The sequence below is a fragment of the Equus quagga genome, chromosome 7 (assembly GCF_021613505.1).
Source record: "Equus quagga isolate Etosha38 chromosome 7, UCLA_HA_Equagga_1.0, whole genome shotgun sequence".
Classification (NCBI taxonomy): Eukaryota; Metazoa; Chordata; class Mammalia; order Perissodactyla; family Equidae; genus Equus; species Equus quagga.
Genome location: NC_060273.1, coordinates 38,042,080 through 38,050,020, shown reverse-complemented (window position 1 = coordinate 38,050,020; position 7,941 = coordinate 38,042,080). Strand labels below are relative to the sequence as shown.

The 7,941-nt window shown below is 41.9% G+C and overlaps 1 pseudogene; it reads right to left on the bottom strand.

Annotated features, from left to right (window-relative positions):
* Positions 1-297: 297 nt before the first annotated feature.
* On the bottom strand, positions 298-7,201 carry LOC124242578 (transmembrane 9 superfamily member 1-like; annotated as a pseudogene).
* Positions 7,202-7,941: the final 740 nt, after the last annotated feature.

Sequence of the window (7,941 nt, the reverse complement as noted above, 5' to 3'; positions counted from 1 at the left end):
ATAATTTAAACTACTACCACAAGAAACTAGAAAAAGAAAAGCAAAATAAACCCACAACAAAAAGAAGGAAGGAAATAATAAAGAGCTAAAATCAATGGAATGAAAAACATAAAAACAACAGAAAGGCAATTAAACAAAAAGCTGGTTTTTGAAAGATCAATAAAACTGATAAACCTCTAGCAAGACCAATAAAAGAAAGATACAAATTACCAATATGAAGACTATAACGCTGGACAGCCTCGAACCAGTGGATCTTAGGACAAGGAAGCAGACATGTGACAGTCCAGGCAGGAAGCCTCACTCTGACTCTATTCCAGGTTCCATAATGCGTTCTAAGCCTTTGAGCCCAGGCCAGCCCACAGGGAAAGGGAAGTCCTCACCAGAGAAGAGACTGGTGGTGAGAATGATGTTCCACACCCAATGCTCACCTCCGATCTGCTGACAGAAGTGGCTGGACACGTAGGCAGAGATGCCGCAGGTCAGGGCTTGCAAGACGGCACTGTGTTAATGTCCCCACGATGGTGCACATGGAACAGGCCCAGCAGTGCCATGATTATAATGCCTGGAGGGCAGTAGTGTAAAGCTTGCATTAGGTCTCACCTATCCTTCTTCTCGCAAATTCAGAGGAATCAGCCCCATTTCTCCCAGATCCAAGGACTCTAGCAAAACAATCTCCCCAATTCTGTTGCCCAGAAAACACACAATAGGGTATGTTCATCCTTTCTAGAGCCACCCCACCCCTTAGGTCTGCCACTCACCTTGGAAAGAAGATCTGCAAACCTTTTCTGAACAAACTTCCTACTTAGTTCTACTCCTTGAGAAAAATCCCTGATTAATTCTTATCATCTCACCAGTGCCTAGGGCCAGGAGCTAGGCACCCATGCTAAGCACAACGCAGAGCAGACCATGGTATGGAAGGAAGCAGAAAACATCTGTACGGATCAATTTCCAGCCATTGTCCCTCTGGTCAAAGTCATCACCAGAAGCTTCAGAGGTCATCTCTTCACCCAAGTTGTACTGATCCAGGCCATTCTAAAGCACACCCATGAGAACGACAGCCACAAAACACACCAGTAAAAACCATAAGCACCATGGAGTGGATGATGGAAAAACAATAGATTTCCAGTGTTTGGGGAAAGAAACCACCACCATCATCACCACGACGCCTGTCACTCCAATGCTACAGTGACATCTCAGAGCAGCACACACTGCAAGTGTGGCCATAACTCATTCAGGCTGTGGGGCTTGGCATCCTGCACTCTGACATTGGCGCATGTAATTCAGTCTTCGTGGAATTCTAAGTGGAAGTCCGGAGGGGTCCAGAGTCCTATCTTGTGGTTGTGTGGCAGGAAGCTCCTCTCGTCTGTGTAGCCCACAAAGCCACAACTGGCCAGTTGTCCACCATAAACTCAAAGCAGTACAGACCCGATGGCCTGGCACAGCTACTTCACATACAAAGAGCCAGTCAGGAGTCAGACGAGGCCTCCCAGCCACAGGCTTAGAGCAGGGTTTCTCAAATTCGACACTGCTGACACTTGGGGATGGCTAATTCTTTGTTGCGGGGGCTGTCCTGTGCATTATAGGATGTTTAGCAGCATGCCTGACCTCTTCCCAATAGATACCCAAAGTACCCCCTAGTTGTGACAGTTAAAAATATCTCCAGACATTGCCCACTGTCCCTTGAGGGACAAAATTGCCCCCTGTTCAAAAGCACTGGATTAGACCTTAGTATATTGGGGTCTCCAAAGAGAGCAAATATGATTTGACAGAGTTAAGGCCTAGAAAGGAGAGAGGCTGGGTGCAAGATGGTCTGGAGTAGACTAAGGAAAAGATCCCTAAGATCGGGTTTACTAAAGAAAAAGCATAACAGGAAAGGGTAGGTAGAAAGTAAAGAAACCACTTGAGAAAGAGCTGAGCAGTAGGTATGGAAGGAAACAGAGCTACGTAGGAGTGATAGTTGGGACCTTATTACCAACAGAGAAGCTTGGAGTCAGGATCCCTGGCCTCTAACATCAGCTCTGCAGCTCACTTTTCATGTAGCCTGCAAAAAGTCACTTCTAAGCAAGGATGTTTCTTCATCAACTGAATGTGAATAATACACCTGCCGTGCCTGCCACGTGAGGTTGTGGTTAGAATCAAGTCAGAGAATTTCCATGAAGATGCCTTGAAAACCAAAAAATACAATAAAATATTGATTCTCACTATCAACTCTGAAGACCTTAAAAGGATAATAAGGCAACTCTATACGTTAAGAACTTGGATGAAATGGACCAATTTCTTTAAAACCAAAAACTACCAAAACTCACTCAACATGAAATAAATAATTTCAAAAGGCTTGTAACAATTTTAGAAATTGAATTCATAGTTTTAAAAAAACAATCTCCCGTCTCAGTGGCCCCACAACTAGTTTGGTAACTCACTGGAAGGACTCATAGGATTCCACATAAAGTTGTACTCAAGGTTAAGATTTATTATAGCAAAGCATACAATGCAGAAACAGCAGGAAAAAGATATTCATAGACAAAGCCTGGAGGGGTCAAGTGCACACTTTCTTATCTCTCTATGGGATACCAAGGACACGTCTTCTTTAGATACAAACTACAGGAACATATGTGAGATGTTTTGCCCAGGACTTGAGTCTTGGAGTCCAAAGTTCTTAAAGGGAGCTGGTCACACACCTGCCGTGTGACCAAGCATGGCCGCAAACCAGGACCAGGTGTGCACGGTGAATCTTTATGTTTACTTTAAACATGCTGATAATCTGTTTTTTCTCAATCCACTGCTTTGGGCACAGAGAATAACATCTTACCCATTGCTGTGTGAATATTCCAGGAGTTTGGTTCCCAGAGTTTGACTAAGGGTCATCACCATGGATACAAAGATAAAGGAGAAATGAGTGCAACAGACCTGCTGCGTTCACTCTTACCTCACACTCTCAAAAAAGAAACCTCCAGACCCAGATAGTTTCACCGGAGAATTCTACCCATATTTAAAGCAATATTAATGCCAATTATCACAATCTCCAGAAAATAGAAGAGGGAACACTTCCTAGCGTAAATAATGAGGCCAGCATTACCAGGACACCAAAACCAGGCAAAGACCAGAGACATGTTTATGAGACATCGTTCCTCATAAACACAGATGCAAAATCCTCAACAAAATACTAGCAAATTGAATCTAGCACCATATAAAAACAATTTTACACCACAACCACTTAGGATTAATTCCAAAAATACGGCTGGTTCAGTATTCAAAAATCAAACAAAGCAACCCACCATATTAACAGGCTAATGAAGAAACACCACATGATCATATCCATTGATGTAGAAAGGCATTTCACAAAATTCAACACCCATTCATGATAAAAACTCTCTCAGCAAACTTGGAATGCAAGGGAACTACAACCCAATAATGAGCATCTACGAAAACCCTACAGCTAACTTCATACTTAATGGTGAAAGAGTTAATGCTTTCCTCCTAAGATTGGGAACAAGGCAAAGATTTCTGCTGTCACCACTCTTATTCAACATCATACTAGAAGTCCTAGTCGGTGCAATAAGGCAAGAAAAAGAAATAAGCATACAGATTGGAAAGGAAGGAATAAAACTGTCGCTATTTTCAGGTAACCTGATAGTATACCAAAAAAAACCCCAATAAATTGACGATAATAAAAAACTCCTAGAACTAATGCATAAGTGAGTTCAACAAGGTCTCAGAATACAAGACCAACGTACAAAAATCAATTCTATTCCAACATACTAGCAATGAACATTTAGAAACTGAAATCTAAAACTTAACGTTTACAATCACTCAAAAATTAAATACTTAAGTATAAATCTAACAGGAGTTGTATGCTGAAAACTACAAAATGCTAATAAAGATAGAAGATCCAAATAAATGGAGAGACATACCGTGCTCGTGTATTAAAAGACTTACCATAGTAAATATGTCACTTCTTCCCAAATTGATCTACAGGTTTGATGCAACTCCTTTCAAAATCCAGGCAAGAATTTTTGTTGATATTGACAAGGTTTTCTAAAGTACATATGAAAAACAAATAAACTGGAATAGCCAAAACAACTTGGAAAGAGATTAAAGTGGGAGATGTCACTCTACCTGATTTCCAGACTTACTGTATAGCTACAGTAATCAAGACAGGGTGGTATCAGCAGAGGGAGAGACACATAGCTCAACAGAACAGAAGAGAGAACCCAGAAATGGACCCACACAAATATACCCAACTGAGTTTTGACAAAGCTGCAAAAGTAATTCGACAGCGGAAAGACAGTCTTTTCAACCAATGGTACTGGAAAAATTGGACATCCATAGGCCACCAAAAAATGAACCTCAACCTAAACCTCACACCATATGCAAAAATTAATTCAAAATGAATCACAGACTTTGTATAAAATGTAAAACTATAAAACTTTCAGAAGAAAACATAGGAGAAAATCTCCAGGACTTAGAGCTGGGCTGTGGTTCTCAACCAAGGGTGATTTTGCCCGTCAGAGGACATCTTTCAATGTCTGGAGACATTTCTGATTTTCATGACTAGAGGTGACAGTGCTGCTGGCATCAAGTGGATACAAGCCAGAGATGCTGATAACCATCCTACTGTACACAGAATAGACCCCCCAGACCAAAGAATTATCCAGTCCAAAATGTCAGTGGTGCCAAGGGTGAGAAACTCCGGTGTAGGAGAAAGTTCATAGACATGACACCAAAAGCATGATCCATAAAAGAAAAAAACTGATAAGTTTAACTTTATCACGATTAAAACTTTTGAGCCAGTAGTAAAAAAAAAAACACAACCTCCCCCCCCCCCCAAAACCCTCCAAATGATCCATATGAACAGACATTTCAACAAAGAGGGAATAAAATGTCAGGCATCATTAGACATTAGAGAAATGCAAATTAAAGAGATAGCATTAGGGGCCAGCCCAGTGGCGCAGTGGTTAAGTTCACACGTTCCACTTCGGCAGCCTGGGGTTTACGAGTTCAGATCCTGGGTTCAGACCTACACACTGCTTGTCAAGCCATGCTGTGGCAGGCGTTCCACATAAAATAGGAGAAGATGGGTACAGATGCTAGCTCAGGGCCCGTCTTCCTCAGCAAAAAGAGGAAGATTGGTGGCAGATGTTAGCTCAGGGCTAATCTTCCTCAAAAAAAAAAAAAGAGGTAGCATTAAACATGCATTAGAACTAAAATGAAAAATACTCATAGTAGTAGCAGTGACAAGAATGCAGAGGACCTGGATCTCTCATGCGTGTCCAATGGGTCATTGGCCTTTGCCCGACGTCTGGGGCACTGAGAAAACCAGAACGACTTTCAGCTAAATGTCCTGCTTGAGTTTTCTTGCACTGCCTCTGAGATGCCAATTAGGTCTGCTATTCCTCAGGAAGCCTGGGTTTGGCTTGCTGTTGCACAGGGATCTTTCTCCTTGTGCCAAAAGAACATAGGTTTACACCTGGTCTGACTTTCCCCTGAGCGGGAGTGTTGGCTTTTTCTGACTTCTCACCTCAGGCGTCCCTTGGACTTTCACTTTGAGTGAGCAAAACCGCAGCTCAGTTTCACAACAGTTCCCTGCTGAGTTGGTAAATATGCCTTCAGGGCAAAAGCAGTTTTAAGAATTCATTTACGCACCAGAAGCAAAGGCAACAAAAGCAAAAGTGAACAAGCGGGACTACGTAAACCTAAAAAGCTTGTGCACAGTGAAGGAGACAATCAGCAAAATGAAAAGGCAACCTATGGAAAGGGAGAAAATATTTGCAAATTATATATCTGATAAGGAGTTAATATCCAAAATACACAAAGAACTCATACAACCAATAGCAAAAACAAACAATCCAATTGAAAATGGACAGAGGGAGCTGGCCCCGTGGCCGAGTGGTTAAGTTTGCACGCTCTGCTGCAGGCGGCCCAGTGTTTCGTTGGTTCGAGTCCTGGGCGCGGACATGGCACTGCTCATCAAACCACGCTGAGGCAGCGTCCCACATGCCGCAACTAGCAGGACCTACAACGAAGAATATACAACTATGTACTGGGGGGCTTTGGGGAGAAAAAGGAAAAAAATAAAATTAAAAAAAAAATGGACAGATGATCTGAATAGATGTTTTTCCAAAGAAGACATACAAATGGCCGACAGGTACAGGAAAAGATCAGGGAAATGCAAATCAAAACCACAGTGAGACAATACCTCACACCTGTCAGAATAGCTATTATCAAAAAGACAAGAAATAGCAAGTGTAGGTGAGGATGTGGAGAAAAGGGAACCCTTGTGGGCTGCTGGTAGGAATGTAAATTGATGCAGCTACTATGGAAAACAGTATGGTGGTTCCTCAAAAAATTTTAAAAATGGGGGGCCGGCCTGGTGGTGTAGTGGTTAAGTTCGCACGCTTTGCTTTGGCGGCCCAGGTTCATGGGTTCGGGTCCCAGGTGCAGACCTACACACTGCTCATCAGGCTGTGCTGCGGTGGCAACCCACAAAATACAAAATAGAGGAAGATGGGCACAGATGTTAGCTCAGGGCCACTCTTCCTCAAACAAAAAGAGGAAGATGGGCAATGGGTGCTATTCCCAGTGCCAATATTCCTCACCAAAAAAATAATAAATAAATAAATAAATGGAACTACCATATGATCCAGCAATTGCACTTCTGGGTATTTATCCAAAGGAAACAAAAACAAAAAGAAATTTTCACGCATTGAGGTATATGAGGAAGCCATTCTGGTTTATACCTGATTCAGCCTGACTTGTACCTGACAAACGTCCATCGTCCATCTGCTTTAACCATTAAAGTAACAGGTGCATTCACTCATTACCCTACGGCAAGGAATGTGCTCTTTGAACGTAAAGATCAATGCCTCCTTCCCTGTGATGCCAGGTAAGTCTCCCTTCCCAGGGCACCAGGGTCATGTTGACCCGCTGTGTACGTGCTGAGCTGTAACAAAATATCTCCTTGAAACTTTGAGAAAAAAACGCACCCCTGTCATGCTTGATGTGTGTTCTTTGTTCTGAAATGTTATGTAAACTGTACTAAAAGCCATGCTTCTTGGCAATGCTTTCTTCCTTGGTGAAGGCTGTGCTCCCGGGCTAGTCCTCAGTTTGGCTCAAATAAAACTGTCTTCTATTTGTTATTAGAGATTGATTACTGGTTATTTGCTTCGACAACACTAACTCAAAAATACCTCTGCACCCTCATGTTCGTTGCAGCGTTATTTACAAGAGCCAAGACACGGAAACAACCTAAGTGCCCATCAATGGATGAATAGGTAAAGAAAATAGTGTACACACACACACACACACACACACACACACACACACACAAAGGAATATTATTCAGCCATAAAAAAGAAGGAAATCCTGCTGTTTGCAACAACATGGATGGACCTTGAGGGCATCATGCTAAGTGAAATGACAGACAGAGAAAGACAAGTATCGTATGATCTCACTTATATGTGGAACCTAAAATACAAAAACCCCCAGAACTTGTGGATACAGAGAACAGATTGGTGGTTGCCAGACACAGGAGCAGAGGGATGGGGAAAATGAGTGAAGTGGGTCAAAAGGTACAAACTTCTAGTTATAAAATAAATAAGCTCTGGGGATGTGGTGTGCAGCGTGCGGACTATAGTTAGCAATGCTGTGTTGTATATTCGAAAGTTGCTAAGAGAGTAGATCTTAAAAGTCTTATCATAAGAAAAAAACTTGTAACATGTGTGGTGATGGATGTTAACACTTATTGTAATGATCATTTCACAATATATACAGACATTGAATCATTATGTTGTACACCCGAAACTAATATTATGTTTTGTATCAATTATATCTCGATTTAAAAAAAAAAGAGTTTATTAACCACCTCTGACATCTCCTAAATTGTGACCAGGTAATTCTTTGCTATCTTGTTAGGTCTTTAGTGCTTTCAAGATATTTTATTGG